General features: G+C 33.8%; 2 long non-coding RNA genes across 7 annotated transcripts in view; one reads left to right on the top strand and one right to left on the bottom strand.

Annotated features, from left to right (window-relative positions):
* The window catches only part of LOC126820806 (uncharacterized), a 124,026-nt gene that overhangs the window by 16,784 nt on the left and 90,912 nt on the right, over nucleotides 1-16,330 (top strand). The gene's annotated exons all lie outside the window — the stretch shown is intronic.
* LOC126820794 (uncharacterized) lies at nucleotides 9,512-16,320 on the bottom strand. Of its 6 annotated transcripts, none has more exons than XR_007680137.2 (6): nucleotides 15,910-16,320; nucleotides 15,102-15,650; nucleotides 13,879-13,998; nucleotides 13,526-13,617; nucleotides 11,763-11,850; nucleotides 9,512-10,989 (listed from the first exon to the last, which is right to left on the bottom strand). It is a non-coding gene; the product is annotated as an uncharacterized LOC126820794 (long non-coding RNA). The 6 variants fall into 6 exon arrangements; XR_007680139.2 differs by having other exon boundaries at nucleotides 15,102-15,211; XR_007680138.2 differs by lacking the exon at nucleotides 15,910-16,320 and having other exon boundaries at nucleotides 15,102-15,211; nucleotides 15,437-15,865.

Below are 16,330 nucleotides of genomic sequence, written 5' to 3'. Positions count from 1 at the left end.
TGAGACAAATATCTGTTTTTGAGATTGACAAGATCTGTTTTTGAGACTGAATATCTGCATGTTTTCAGACTGATAATGATATCTGTTTATACGACACTCCTATCTGTTTTTGGATGCTGATATCTGTTTTGGGATTTTTGAGACTGCCATCTGTTTTTGACATTAATTTTATAAGTCTAGTAACAGCAATTGTATGTGTCTTATTTAGTAAATCCAGAAAGCGCTTAAGTAACCAATGAAACATAGTTATTGTCAAAGTTCTCGAAAGTTATGCAACCTCTGGAGCCACTTAATGATTTCTTGCATGTAGAAAAACTCGAGGTTTGCCGAGTGCGAAATTTTGTTGCTAATGGTTATGTGTATATAGTTACACGTAGAAAGTTAATGACAATACCATCCATCTTCTCTCTCTCTAAGCTAACAATCTTCAATATACACAGTCATAAAAAAGAACATAGGATTGTATACCATAATCTACCATCATAACAACCTAAAAGATATAACCACTTGAGTCGTAATATATCCTTTTACCATTCTTTGAATAATTCGTCAAATATTTAGACAATAACCATATTCATAGCTAAACAATGCACGGTATGGTATTAATGCAGTGACATCTTGGAAAAAAAATGCCAGTTCATTGGATTCCGTTATAATTTATGCTCACGAAAATAAGGAAGTTGTTACAAGTCATATCCACAGTACTGTAACACAACAAGCATGAGAATACTATAGACCAGGAACCAAAAATGACCCACATCGTTGCCATCTTAGAATTAAGACCACATATCAAATATGGAAATCCGTTAATCGATGCGCAATTGTACAAGGAACAGACATAATTTCATGTCGATCGTAATTATGTTTTTTTTTCGATGAGCGTCGCCTCCAAGAACAAGAATGTAAGTAGCTCTTGGGGCCTAGTTCCCGGTATAAAATATAGAATATTATTGTCATTGTACAGGGAGTTGATGATGATGATGGTTGTGTGTTAATTCTATTATTTGTAATATGATCATATAAACTCGTGTTGTTAACCACAAGAACATAAGAAATTATATTTATGTCGTAAACCATGAAAAAATGAAATGATAAAAACAGAATGACAAAAAACGAAATTGGAGATTGTAAGAATTACTGAAATGGTCGAAATATCTTTCATTCCAGCATCAGATGCATAGTCAATAACATTCAAGGATAAAAGTAAAGTTCTGTATAATAAGTCCTAGCCATGATTCAACATAACAGTCTAATTAAAAGTATAATATTTGTTATTTTCGTTCCGTAAAGACTTGTTTAAGAGAAATGGGGTTTAACGTTCATTAGAAAATAACGTTTGGGCCTTGCTACTGCGCCAGGGATTTACGCCTGCTTCCACCTATGTGTGAAATCGGGTACGGATCTGGGACTTTGACACAGCTTAATAAACACCCTTGGGATCGATTAGAAAGTCAATCAAATGTATTGTTCGTTCGTTCCTGTTGCTTAACGCCCGCTTCCCCCGATAGGGATATCGCAGACAAATTATGCAGGTTTTGAATGGTAATTTGATCTTTAGACAAATACGCAAATAAACAACCAATAAATAAAGTTTGTGTAATTTATTTTCAATATCAACATACGTAATCAAATTTAGGAATAAATTGGATCTTTCTGTTCGTTTTTGATTAAAATTGACGGTACTTGATTCCATATATATTTTCCAATGACATGATTTTGTATAAAATCGACATGATGTTTGTTAGAAGCTCGACATGATTGTATACAGAATCTATGAACATCGCAGTAAATACTAACGTTTTCTGTTTTCTGTTACCGCATAGCATCACGCTAGCTAGACACTGCAATCTATGATTTATTTAAATATAAAAGTAAGTAAAAGATTATTTACGATAACTCTCACACGATATTATGGTAAGTTTACTTTGTCGCATGTTCGCCTGAATACCGTCATGATGTCGTGTTCTTGGGTTATGAAAAGCGCAAGATTTTACCTGGCCACTTTCAGCAACCATATAGGGAATATCTCAATTTTACAAAATCAAATTTTCAAATTCTTATAAAATTCAAGAACAGAGATAACCCATTTTACTGCCATGTCTATCTGCATATATCAGTGATACTACAACTACAAATGAAATGAAATGAAATGGGGTTTAACGTCCTACTGTTCACTATACAACTACAAACAATCCGTGTCAATTCGACATTAGCATCACAGAATCGAGTGAAACGTGAAATTTAAGAATTCAACAAACAATATTATATTGATAGCATCTAATCGAAACCAATGGTTCTTCACTTAACGAATATAACACTTTGAAAACAAATCTCATTAGATGTTAGAAAAAAGTAAACTAATTGATCTTTCAAGCTGGTAATCGCGTTGATGCTGTCTAAGGTTTCACTTAAAAAATCATTAGCACAATTTTTTCACTATGATGTAGAGGTTTTTTTTAACAATAGAATGCGAAACAAGGGCTAAGAAGGTTGAAATTAAGATAAGATTTAACAGGTTCCTACATGTTTATCAGATTCTGGTATATCAATGAAAAAGCGTTCGGTACTTTAGTTAACGTGTTCGCTTTGAGAGGTTGAATGCTGTATGGTTGTGGTTGTGGGTGCGACTGATTGGTGTATGTCCATTTCGAGCTCCGCTGATAATGTGCTCATAATGTGCTCATCCCTCTGATTTTCCAGACTGATGCACTTAATCATTCAGATAGTAACATTTATCCTATTTAACTTGTCGTGGCTTACTTTGTTAGTAACGTTTATATCGTTTAGCTGGCGGTGGGTAAGCTTTATATTTTAATAATACTCGATACCACTTTGTGTTTAAAGAGTTGGCTGAGCTAAAAAAAATGCACTCGTGCATTTAAAGCAATGGTCCGATGACTCGTTCGGTGACCCATGGTTACCGTTTTTCCTCAGTTAGCTATACGTAGTTACGAATGTCGTGCGTTAGACATGCTATGATTACTTTCTATAGTCCCTGATACCATTTCTTATATGAGCAGGTCACGGTTGTATACTGTAATGAGTTCCACTCATTTTGTCAGCAACACAAATTCTGATCATGGAGTTAAAATGGAAGCAAAAGAAATGGTTTGTAGATTCACAGATCAGATAATGGTATTGTCAATGAAACACTGCTATGTTGTTGCGTTGAAAAACTATAGAAAAAAAAAAGATTTTTGTTTATGCAGCATTGGGGTCAAAGTTTTATGATTGATGTCAACAAAAGTTCCATCAGGAACCTACAATTACATATCAGATCAGGGGAACATGACACTTTGTTTGCATAAAGGTTTAGCAGCAACTTATTTAAGCGTTTCAAGAGTCAATGTACGAAGAATCTTCAAAACCTGCACTGCTTGATCTTGTGGACTATTTTTATAAAAATACTACGTAATCTTCATTCATATCAGTTTATGTTAAGAAAACTTGTATTGTGGTGTAAAAAAAAACACTGTTGTGAAACACGATTAAAGAAAAACATTACGGGCTGTGTGGTTTTGGTAATAAATAGACAAGAAATCCGCCATCTTTTGACACTGACAAATCTGTGTACTGGAAACCACGTGTTGTTTAATTCTACACAAGAATTAACTTAGTGATGTCAGATAATATCACGAGCTGTCATGTACAATTCCACATCTGATTATTTTGTAACTTTTCTATTATCAAAATACATTTATAATGTAAAAAGCTGCTTAAATTTTAATTAAGACTCCATTTTATATCAGATATTTTTTTTATTCTGTTATCTGAGACAAGTTCTAATACATTGCAGTCGAAAATCCCAATAACATAACATAATCTGAAACACAGTAACAAATCTTAGACATATAAAATGGTGCCGTTTGTGTAAATATTTGGGTTAATTATTTTCGTTTGGTTGTAATAAGCTACCTGACAAGTTTTAATACATTGTAGTCGAAAATCCCAATAAATATAAAATCTCAGACGTATTTAATGGTACCGTTTTTCTGAATACTTAGGTTAGTTACATTTTTTTGTTTGTTTGGTGAATAATCCTTATTCCTTATGTATTGGGGGATCACGGTGGCTAAGTGGGTAAGGCGCTGGCTCGCTAGCCTGGAGGTCGGGTGTTCGATCCCTGCATTGGCCGAGAAAGTTCATCCAGATTTTCCGGCGTGGTTTCCCCTTGTCAGTGATGCAGGACGGAGGGCCTGACAAGGACAGCTGTCTAGTCATTCGGATGAGACGAAAAACCGAGGTCCCGTGTACACATTGGCATGCACGTAAAAGATCCCTTGACAGTTGGAATTCGATATAAGAGTAGGCCGTAGTGCCGCTGTCCGGGCAAAATTTCCCTCATAGCACATTGTATGGCGTATGCCAGTCTTCATTAGCCCAGCTCGGAGCAAAACAGTAGGACGTTAAACCCCATTTCATTTCATTTCCTTATGTATTGGGTAGGTGTTAGTCTCAGGTCCGTTTCCTACAATGAGGTTGTATTTTTTTTATTGTTGATAATAAATATCATAACATGTTTAAAAGCCATTAAATTCGAGAATATGTTGTCAACCCATAAACACTCCGTTAATTGTATTTTTAAGAGCAATATTTATTATATCGTCTAAAAAATATGATTAATGTAATTAAAATCAAGTCGGGCAAATTGAAACCCATTTCCAGAGTACATAAAACAATATTAAAAGAAACGTAGTTTCTGGTGTATGTATAAATCATACAAAACTAGAAGCCATAAATCAAAAACTGTGAATACAATAATCGATACTTCTGGTTGAACATTAATCAATTCTATGTCCCCACCCATAATTGTTTAAATCGAGCAGCCGTGATAAATAAGTCTATTTTTAATTCTTTAGATTCTGGCTGAATATGTACATTATAAAGTTCTAGCATAGTTTGTTTCTATACTTACAATGGTGTTTATTTCCAATATATCAGATGTTACCTATACACGTGTTCAGGAAATAAAAATGGCCATTTTTAAAGATTTCATTAAGTGTTGATCATGAGATTTGTATAGATTCTAAGCAAGTATACAGCTTCTATTATAATCGGGTACTAAAATAAGTTTCAAATCACTCTTCCTTAATACGAAAGATATAAACCACAAATTTATTATCAGATATAACAAATTATCAAGGCATAAAATGTGCACCCTGTGTCATATCGTCCGTATTTTAAAAAATGGCAGTAAACATTTATTATTTCTTTATTTACACGTGTTCTTAAAGCCTATGCATTGAAATTTCCTTTCAAAGAAAATTTTGTCCGGACAGCAATTGAATTTCAACTGTCAAGGTTTATTTTACATAAAGGCCAACGTGTACAAAGGACCTCGGGCTTTCGTACCATCGGAACAACAGAACTGAAATGCTAAAACCACGTTGGAAAATCCCGCCACGGTTGGTCCACCATGATATGATATAAGTAATGGATAACTGTATAATTTATACATTATAGGACACGTGTATCCAGGTGCCGCGTAACCATCTCCCGCATTACTTACATCAATATTACGCGTTCTATATTGTCAAGCCCGGGGCTAGAAGGTTTTTTTGATAACAGGGTAGTAGTAATTGACGCTTATAGCTTTTATTACTTAAATCTGAGACTTCAAAGACTACGTGATCGGCTTTAGAAATAGTTTATCTTAAGTTGAGGTAAGACAAGTTGTGTGGAAGTATTCAGGTAGAAAGATTAGAATTTGTACAATAATAGATGGACCATTATTCCCTACAGCTACATCATCGCTTCCTTTCTTCTATACGATATTTTATACTATGATAAATAATGAGTAAGCAATAACATTGATGACCATAATATTAAATGGTTCCTTATTACAAGTAATCATTATTATATTTCTGATTTTCCACAAGTATAAGGAAATAAATATGTGTGCATATCTAACAGAACGTGGGAAAATTTGAAAGCATGTCTCTAATAATTCGTCTGTAGATATTGTCCAAATACATGTACATAAAAGAGCGATTGGATATTTTATTCTGTATTTTGAGATAAGTGTTTACCGTGTGGGTGCTGCGATCATATCAGGGTAGTAGTAGATGACGGGGTTTTTTTTCCTGTTGCATGAGCAAATTCGATATCGTTTTCTTATGAATGAACACTTATGGCTTCCAACCATATGATTGTTGAAAAGAACTTCACCTGGCCACAGACTGAAACATTCCTATTTTCTCGAGATTAGCTCACTAGATGAAGAACTCTTAGATAAAATCAAATATCTCGAAAACATCGTGTCCGTCATGGCCGACTTACATACCACGAAAACTTAGGTCATTTATTATTTTTTTTACGTTCCCTATTTATAGCAATGTTACGCAACAGTGTTGCGTGAAAAATGCCATAAAGACAATTGCACTTTTAAACTGGTGTATTGTTATGAACTAAATATCATATAATTTTCCAATCGAAGATTTAATCAATATACTCTGACGAGCTTTCAATGTTCTTTTTGAAAACATCACACCACATTTCTATAACATGTTGATAATGACTACAAAAAAAAAGACTACACTTCAACACTGATAAAAAAAAAATGAGTTCACAAACAATCGCAAAATGAGTAAGACACATTAGTAAAAAGAGTAAAGTGAATCCATGGATTCATACCTCAAAAAATGTTATAGTCAAATTCATAAAAATTGTAAATATATCATTATGCAGTATTTGTTTAAATATGGGAGTCACGCGGTGGCCCTGTGAATATAGCGCTGGGGACGGTTCGATCCAGGTGTATGCTGAGAAAGTTTCCTGGAAGTGTTTCATTCTGATTTACCCTTGTCTGTGGCTCAGTTCGGATGGTACTAAAACCCGAAGTCCCGGTGTATACCATTTACACAACGTTGAAGAGTATGCCATAGAGCTGATATCTGGGCAAAATTACCTTCAAACATCGGAGATCTTTCGATGTACCCTTATATTTGAAGGAAGCTGTCGTTTCTTTTTGTAATAATATTGAATGTAACAATATGACCATTTTTTTTTGGTTCAGAAAAACACAAAAGAAATTTTAATTTTTTTTTTGCTTCTGACATTTTGAATTTAGTTTACCTTTTTTATATTAGTTAATATTTTTAAAAAGATAAAATTATTCAAAAGCAGATCTAATGGATTTTATAACAATGTATTAGCGCAGTGTTTAGTGGGGTGTGGAAAGATTGGTCTATTATAATCATTGTGTAATGGGTGTACACTGATATCGAGTGGCGGGGATGAAGAGACGGATGAAAAATATTCTATTGTTATGAATCTGTATCATGCACCTGTCGTTACCTGTCATCATGTGATGGAATGTCCAAACCTGTTCCCCCTTGAAAATACACCTGCCGTGTAAAAGGATGTTTATATTAAAAGACCGCTAAATTTAAATGCTTCAAGTGGTTCATAAATATCATTGTCCATAACGTCTGCCATATTTAGACTGAACTTGTACTACCCTTTTAGTCCATAGTTGTGTCATGAAATTTCTTATAAATCTGACATGATTTTATTAATTTATATTTCAAGCATTTTAATGAAGTCAGATCCGCATTGTCGGTAGTCTGCTCCTGACTCCCGTATAATTTACAAACTCGTTCGCCAAGAATGTTTTTTAAACTAGTGGATTAAACTAGCTATTTCTAAGACTATTACAAAATATTTAAATAAGATTATATTTCTTAGATTTGAGGAGAAAAGCTAGTAATCTAAGTACATAACTTGTGTGTGCTTAAAATTTAACAACTTACAACTTCTATCTGTTTGTAATACATATATTGAGAATTTATTTATATCTTTTTTTCTACTAAATATTCAATACATAAAGGCAATAAAATATCCTTTAAGATTAAAATAAAAATTTAATTTCCATAATAACATTATCATCATTTTTATTTTCAATTGATAACTATGAAAGTAAACGTCATAGCCCAGTGACCATTGACACATAAATAGTAATATATTGCACCTGTCTTCTTACTATATGCTCCCCCAAACCCAACCTGTTAAATAATAGAAACTATTAACATTCACATTAGACTTAAAGAAATATTTGTTAACCATTGTCAAACAAATCTTTTACATCTTCACAATTATCTTAAACCTACTTCTTGTTTTTTGATAATGATTTTCCTTTTCAATAAATTTGCTTTCAGATTTCATATTTTTAAGTAATGGCAAAATACGAAGAAAATAAATAAGATTTATAAACATGAAAAAAGCAAATTGTAATCAAGCATTTATTTAGTCGCATGAATAATACTTTTTTTGGCAGGTCTAAATTATAATAAATTTGCAGGTTATTATTTATAAGCATTTAATAAGAAGCTAACTTCTCTGGAGTATCGGTTCTTTAGTTATTTCAAAATCAGCGGCAGTAATGTCTAATCAAAGCTTTTAAGCAGTGATCTGAATGTCGTTTATACATATATTAATACATTCTCGGAGAGCAGTTATAGTAGTAGTACTACGTATTTGTTTTAATAACTCAGAAAAAAGGAAGAAATATACAACGAAGCCCTCGGACGAATATCTATCAACACGGGATAAATTCATAATGTCGGTCTGGTTAACCTAGACATTAGTTTTAACAAAATGGATATGATATGTCCCACGTTACGGGGATAACGTTTACTTTCTAAGTTTTGAATACATACTACTGTATGTATACAATTAGCGCTTGAATGGGTTCCATGAACTTTGCTATGTTTTATACGTATATGTAGTGTCTTAAGTGTCACATTCTTAATGTTTTGACATAAATTGATGACTTCGCCCTTAAAACAACTCCATCCGTTTGTTACGATTTTTATTGTAATATGTATTCGCGTGTTACGATATGTTAAACTTAAAGGGCTTGATTTATACCATCACTGAAAAAAAACTTGTGTTGAAAGAACACAAACTTGTGTTAAATTCAACACAAGTTAGGTGTCTCTATTTAACAACACAAACTTGTGTTAAAACAACACAAAACTTGTGTTAAATGTTGAAACAACACAAAACTTGTGTTAAAATGTATCAAACAACACAAAACTTGTGTTAAAATGTATCAAACAACACAAAACTTGTGTTGAAACTTGTGTGAAATCTACACAATACTTGTGTTGAAACTTGTGTTGAAATTTCTGAAACTTGTGTTAAAATTTCTGAAACTTGTGTTAAAATTTCTGAAACTTGTGTTGAAATTTCTGAAACTTGTGTGGTTTCATACAAACTTGTGTATAACCATCATCAAAAACTTGTGTTGTATTTTTCCCCAATTTATATCCAGCATAGCAACCTTTCTATGCAGGACCCCTCTCTTTGCTCTGTTAGACCTGTAAAGTTTGATAAAAGAAGGAAACAAAAAAAAATTTTGTAAGATTATTATTTATTCATAAAATCATAGGAAAAAGTAAATTAATACATCAAAACTAAATAGATATTTGAAATGTTAACAGAAAAACAGAGACGTCAATTCTAATACAAATTATATTGTGTTATATATAATGACCGCCCCCCCCCCCACTTTACCCATCACAAAATATAAAATAGCTATTTAAATTGTTTTTTGCCCCACACACTTTACCCATCACAAAATATAAAATAGCTATTTAAATTGTTCTTTACCCCAAAACAAGAACTGAGAATATAAAGATATGTACACAGTATCCCTACCCCATACCCCAAAATATATAATTCAAATATATCTAAATTTAATAACATCCAAACTAAGCACTAATAAGATTAATTATGCACTAAATTGAAACAATTTCAAAAACTGAAAAATGCTACAAAATCACACTACAAGTGATTTGTGAGGCATCTAGAAATAACTAGCATACACAGAAAACTAACAAAAGAAAATTGCTCTATTTTGCAGGAGTAATAAAATGATGTAGAGCCTTTTCCTCATTAAAAAAACCCCAAACAAAATGAATATTTTATAAATAAAAGAAGCAAAGCATCAAGATTACAGGATTGAAATAAAAAAATATCATATGTACAAAAGATTTATATACAATCACAAGTCATAAGCCACAGTGGTTCAGTGAGCATAAGGCGTTGGCCGCGAAATTTCAACTGGATTTTCCGGCATAGTTCCCACTTTTCAGTGTTGGATATGGCAAGGGATAATTGGGTACAAGCCCAGAATCAAAAGAGAGAGAGACAGAGAGAAATGGGGTTTAACGTCTACTCGACACAAACTAGATCATTTTGGGACTAACATATGGTTTAATTTTATTTCAATAATTCGCTAGCGCGTAGGGGTCTTTAGCAGTGGGAGGAAACCGGAGGTCCCGGAGAAAACCCACAAGATTGGACAGGCGACCCCACTCCTTGTCTACAACCGGGGATTCGAAACCATGCCAGTTGACTCAATGACAGGAGGCTGTATGATACAGCATGCACGTGCTAACCATTCGGCCATCCACCCCCACCCCCCAGAATTGAAACCAACCCAACTGCGTACACTTTGAAGAACCCTTGAAAATTGAATTATTTGAATCAATGACAGACCTTCAAATCAAATGTGTGCGTGTTAACCATTCGGCCCCCCTGGGTACCCTCTAAAGAACCCTTGACAGTTGAAATATTTGATATAAGAATAGGGTAGAATCACTCTAAGAACACAGAAAAGCAGGATATTAAAACGTATTTCATTTCATAAGCAAGGGAAAGTCACCTTAATGTAGGTCAAGGTTTTTTGTAATTCTGGGTGTATTTGATCTACATTTGGTTTCTAGTAATGCCTATTAAATACTTTATGATTTCCGACCAAATTCTAAGTGATTTATATGTCAGTTTACTTGCTATATTATACATACATATTTGAAGAGAATTAAAATCTAATTGTGTTTTGGAAGAAAATTTAACATTAATAACAAAAAATAAATATTTAAAAATTGGGTCAAATGCATTCTTTCCCAGAAGTATAAAATAAATTGATGCTTGGGTTCTCTTGTTGTTATCATACACCAAATACTCTTTCAAGGGTGTTCCAGCCTAAAAAATAAAAAGTAGGCAATAAGAATACAATGTTTAAATAAACAATTTATTTTGCCACATCAAGACTGAGTCTCTATTTGGTTTCAACTTTGCGTAACGCTTATTGTGTCTTGTCCACTTAAAGACCCAGGCAGATTATTATGCTCAAATCAAATGGGTTAAAAGTCAGAAAAATGAAATGAAATGGGGTTTAACGTCCTACTGTTCTGCTCCTATACTGGGCTAATAATGACGGGCATATGCCACACAGTGTGCCCGGGCAGCGGCACTATCATCTATTCTTATATCGAATTCCAACTGCCAGGGGATCTTTTACGTGCATTCCAATATTCGTGTCATCGGAAGGACTAGACAGCTGTCTTTGTCAGGCCAAGTCAGAAAAAAGTCTTGAGATTTGGGACTGAAGTCTCATAATAGGTCAACTATTCACCCGGTTCATACATGTATTGTCTGCAAATCCAGATTCCCTACTACATCATTGGCAGCACCTATTTACTTGGCAATGTCTAATTATTTTTGGACCCATTCTTATTTTATTTCCATTGACAACAAATTGGATATTACCCTTTAAAATCTATTTGAAAAGTAAAATATTGTCCATCATTATTTTACTGCTATTTACTGTAATGGATGTGATTGGCAAAAATCAAGCATGCCAAGTACTTGAAATAGCTGAGTCCTAGGCATTGCCCCAAGAAGAATAACTAGATTACCAAGCAAGTGTATAAAACTACTTCCTGATTAAAAATACAAATATGTATGTTACTTACATTTTGCCTGATTATCAAGCTCTGTGAGAAAAGTTTCCACAATATGAATAGCCATTTCCAACTGTTTTTATCTTTCTGATGTAGTTAACTGGAAAAAAACATACTATGTATGAGATGACTTAAATTGACTCAACAGTTAAAAGATGAAAGTTTTAATTTACAGTCTATATTTTACACAAATTTCTGGAGAGAATTAAAATATAATTGTGTTTGAGAGGGATATTTAACATTAAAAACAAAAATAAAATGCAACTGATAACTTATTAGCTTTTACAATCACTATATTCTTTTTCAAAATTATAAGGAGATCACATGGCTAAGAGGGTACGACGCTGGCTCACTAGCCTGGAGGTCGGGTGTTCGATCCCTGAATTGGCTGAGAAAGTTCATCCAGATTTTCCGACGTGTCTTCCCCTTGTCAGTGATACAGGACGGAGGACCTGACAAGGACAGCTGTCTAGTCGTTTGGATGGGATAAAAAAACGAGGTCCTGTGTACACATTGGCGTGCATGTAAAAGATCCCTTGGCAGTTGGAATTCGATATAGCACACTGTATGGTGTATGCCCGTCTTCATTAGCCCAGTTTATGAGCAAAACAGTAGGATGTTAAACCCCATTTCATTTCATTTTCAAAATTATAAAATAATTTGATGGTTTAATATTCAAGTATTATGACCAGGTAGAATTAGAGCATAGTTAATTTGAGGCCAGAGCCATTATAGATTAGCCAGAATCCTAATTAAAATAAACTCTGTAATTATATTAGAGAGACATTGTTTCATAAATTATTATCTATTGTAAAGTTATTCCAGTAAGGTATTAAGGATTATATTGTAACTAAAAACAAAGCTAAGGTATAAAAGTCCTAAAAATTGTATATTAAAGAAAAGGGCAGTTAACCACAGGCAGACAGAGGACATACTGAAGGGCAGGTCTCTGATAAGTTATTTCTTAGATGCTGTTCCTTATTAAGTTACCTATCCTGTGGGTCAGTATTATATGTATATATTATCTTTGTTAGATATTGTTACAGAATATAAGATTATACCAAGAGAAGTGAGTTATTGAATTATTGTATGTTCAATCGTACACCTCCAACTAGATTGAACATACAACCCATCGTCGAAGGTTGAACTATAAGTAGGTCCATAAACCCTGGATGATAGTATGTGGTTGAGTTGGCAATAAATATACTTTCTACGGTTCACAATTTTTAAATAAATAACTTATTTTTCCACACGTTGAGTCTCTATTTTGTTTCAACTTTGCATAATACTTATTGTGTCTTTTCAAGTTACAGACCCAGGTAGATTATTATGCCTCAATGGGTCAGAAGCCAGAACAAAAGTCTTGAAAAAAAGACAAAATGAAAAAATAATCATTTAATTTACCAATTATCTCCACTAAGGCAGTGGTGAATACAGTATTGCAAACAGTATTACAATATGATATTAATTATATTTTACAAATTCATGCATTTGAACGCTTTATAATAATGATTATGAAAGGGTGTAACATTGCATCCATCTTATAGTTTTGAAGTCATATAGGTCTTTCGCAGTGGGAGGAAACCGTAGGACCTGGAGAAAACCCACGAGGTTGAACAGGCAACCCTACTCCTTGTCACGTACAACCGAGGATGACAGGCCGTATGATACAGCACGCACATGCTAACCATTCGGCCATCCACCCCCCACCCCCACCAAGTGTATAGAACCAGTTCCTGATTCAAAAAGCAAATACCGGTATGCATGGTACTTACATAGCCTTTGTCTGATAAGCAACCTCTGTAAGAAAACACTTCCACAATATCAATAGCCCTTTCCAGCTGTCTTGATCTTCCGAGGTGGCTAACTGAAAAAAAATATGCAATGTATTACATTAGTTGGCTTAAATTGACTAGACAGTTTTGATTAAGTCAAAAAATGTTAATTTAACTACATTTGTTTTGTTTCATGTGTTGGTTTGCTTTGCCACAGATGAGACAGTCATATCTAACTAAGATTCTATCTGTGCTCATACATGTAGTGTACAGTTTTACTATACTAAACTGAATTTTAGATTTCAAAATAGCATAACAGCAATCTTTTCTATAAGAATTAAATAGTTACCCACCAAGAAAAAGCTGCTCTATCATCATTTTTTCCAGCCATTTCTTCCATTTTTTTACTTTTATAATTTCTTTTGTTACATGATCTTTTCCTGGGTGATTTGCATATACATCCAATATTGAAACTGAAAAAATAAATACATTATATGTAATTTACCATTAAAGCTACCATACCATATATACAAACTGTGTGATTTGAAATTGAAACTAATGTATCTATATCTATCAAAAATTTTAATCCCAAGGAACTACCTAAGCCGTAAAAATCTATTTTTATAATCCTTGTTTGTCACATGGTTTCAATGTCGCAGTAATTAGAAGACGACCATGGTGACTGAGTGAGTTAGGTGCTGGAATACTAGCATGGAGGCCACAGGTTACCTCTTGGGGTTGACCGAGAAAGCTCATCTTGATTTTTCAGAGTGGTTTCCCCGGAGATCCAATGTACACATTGCATGGCGTACACATAAAAGTTCTCTTGGCAGTTTGAATTCACTATGAGAGTAGGCCATAGTGTCGCTGCCCGGACAAACATTTTCTCTTAGCACACTGCATTAGACCAGTCGGAGCTGAACAGTAGGACGTTGTCTTTAAACCCCATTTCATTTCAGGTAATCTAGTATTTTTCTAGTAAGATTGAAGTCTCTCTACTTTCTTTATATGTAAATATCATATTTGAAATAAGCCATACTTTTATTCAATATGGGGTGGGGCTGGGGGGAATGGTCTAGTAGTTAATGCATTCACATGAAATCACAGGGTCTGTCATTGTGTTAAGTGGCATGGTTTCGATTTCAAGGAGTAGAGTCGCCTGTCCAATCTCTTGAGTTTTTCTCTGGGCCATTCGGTTTCCTCCGTTTGCTAAATACCCATACCAGCAAACGAATTATTCATATCAAATTTAACCTTACCTGTCCTTTTTCCCGAAACAACCTAGCGTCTGTAGGCTAAGTAGAATGGAACAGTGTGCAGGGAAATGGTGGAAACGGAAGAAAGCTAATCGTCGTCGTAGTTGATTACCGGTATGCATATAGGCATAGCTTGGACTACTTGATTCTTCAAATACAAGTACACGTAAGGCCTTGTTTATGTCATTTTTCTCTCTCTGTTGCATGTAAGTGTCATATAAATACTTTACTTGGGATTGTATGTTCACATACACTAATCATTGTAGGACATTGGTAAAAAAAAAAAAATAGAAAATATAAAAATTAAATGAAATTGTTACCAGTTTTTCTTCAAATTCCAATTCAATGCCAAAATGGAGTCCTTGAACGGTAAATTCTCAATACGGTAATTGCTGTAACTGTAAGGTGGAATGAGTCATATCATCACTGACTGGAAAAAATAATGAAACTATAGAGAAACTTCCACAGACTGATTCTAGTTCCATTATTTATTATTTATTAACTGTGACTGAATCAGGAAAATAGGGGCCTAATTATTAATAATATTCCACAGAGTGACAGAGTCGGAGGTTGAACGGAGGGTTTGGGGAAAATATCTGCTTATTTGATTTAAGGTTGTTTTTTTAAACATAAATTAGATTACAATTCAACTAACACAAAAGTGTAAAAAGATTTTTTCTAGTCTGTGCCCGCGTTTATGTCTACTCTTGGCAAAATCGTTATAATATAAAAAAAATCATGAAACAAGAATCAAAATGGCCGCCAATCGGGTCTCCAACGCCAATCCAACCTCCCAAGATATAATTTCAAAACAGATTCTTACCTGCTGGTTCAAGTCGAACCGTTTCTGCTTTAATCATAATGTGATTCTGTAATGTAAGTATTTGAACAACATCGTAGCGCCGAACAACTAATGTTAATTAAGCATGATTTCAGAAAAATTGAACAGATTTGATAATAACATGCCGAAATTTTTTTCCTGACCGCGCCATATTATAAACATGAACTTCCGGTTTAAATTGTTGGAGGTTTTTTTAAGGAAACGAAATACTAATATTATACAGAGAAACAATATCGATGCTAAATTACATACATGGTATTATTTTTTTTATATAAATATTCACAAACCTGCGGTCTTGTATTCTATGTGACCATTAGCTTACATTTGTCAAACATATCACTGCTCCAAAATCATTTCAGCACGTTGTTAAATGTTAAATTAATTGTGTGAAATCACTTCATTTAATGTCCGCTTCCACCGAGATGACATCGCAGACAAAATGTAGCCTATAGTACGTTGATTTTATCAACCAATCACATTCAATAACAGTTTTACTTATTTTCTTGTCAACGCATTTGGAGTCAATTGTTAAAATCACACCGGGCATGAGCGCTCAACAGGCCTTTGATCTACCAGTTTATTGGGCCCAACTTTATTTTAACTACAGACATCTTAACACCAATTAGCATTCAAGTCTGTCTGGCTATATTGTCTGAGTAAAAAATACCTTTCTCTTACTTGTGGTCCCCCGGATTAAGACTTTGTATG

Source organism: Patella vulgata, chromosome 5 (genome assembly GCF_932274485.2).
Source record: "Patella vulgata chromosome 5, xgPatVulg1.2, whole genome shotgun sequence".
NCBI classification, from domain to species: Eukaryota; Metazoa; Mollusca; class Gastropoda; family Patellidae; genus Patella; species Patella vulgata.
This window is presented reverse-complemented; position numbering and strand designations above follow the sequence as displayed.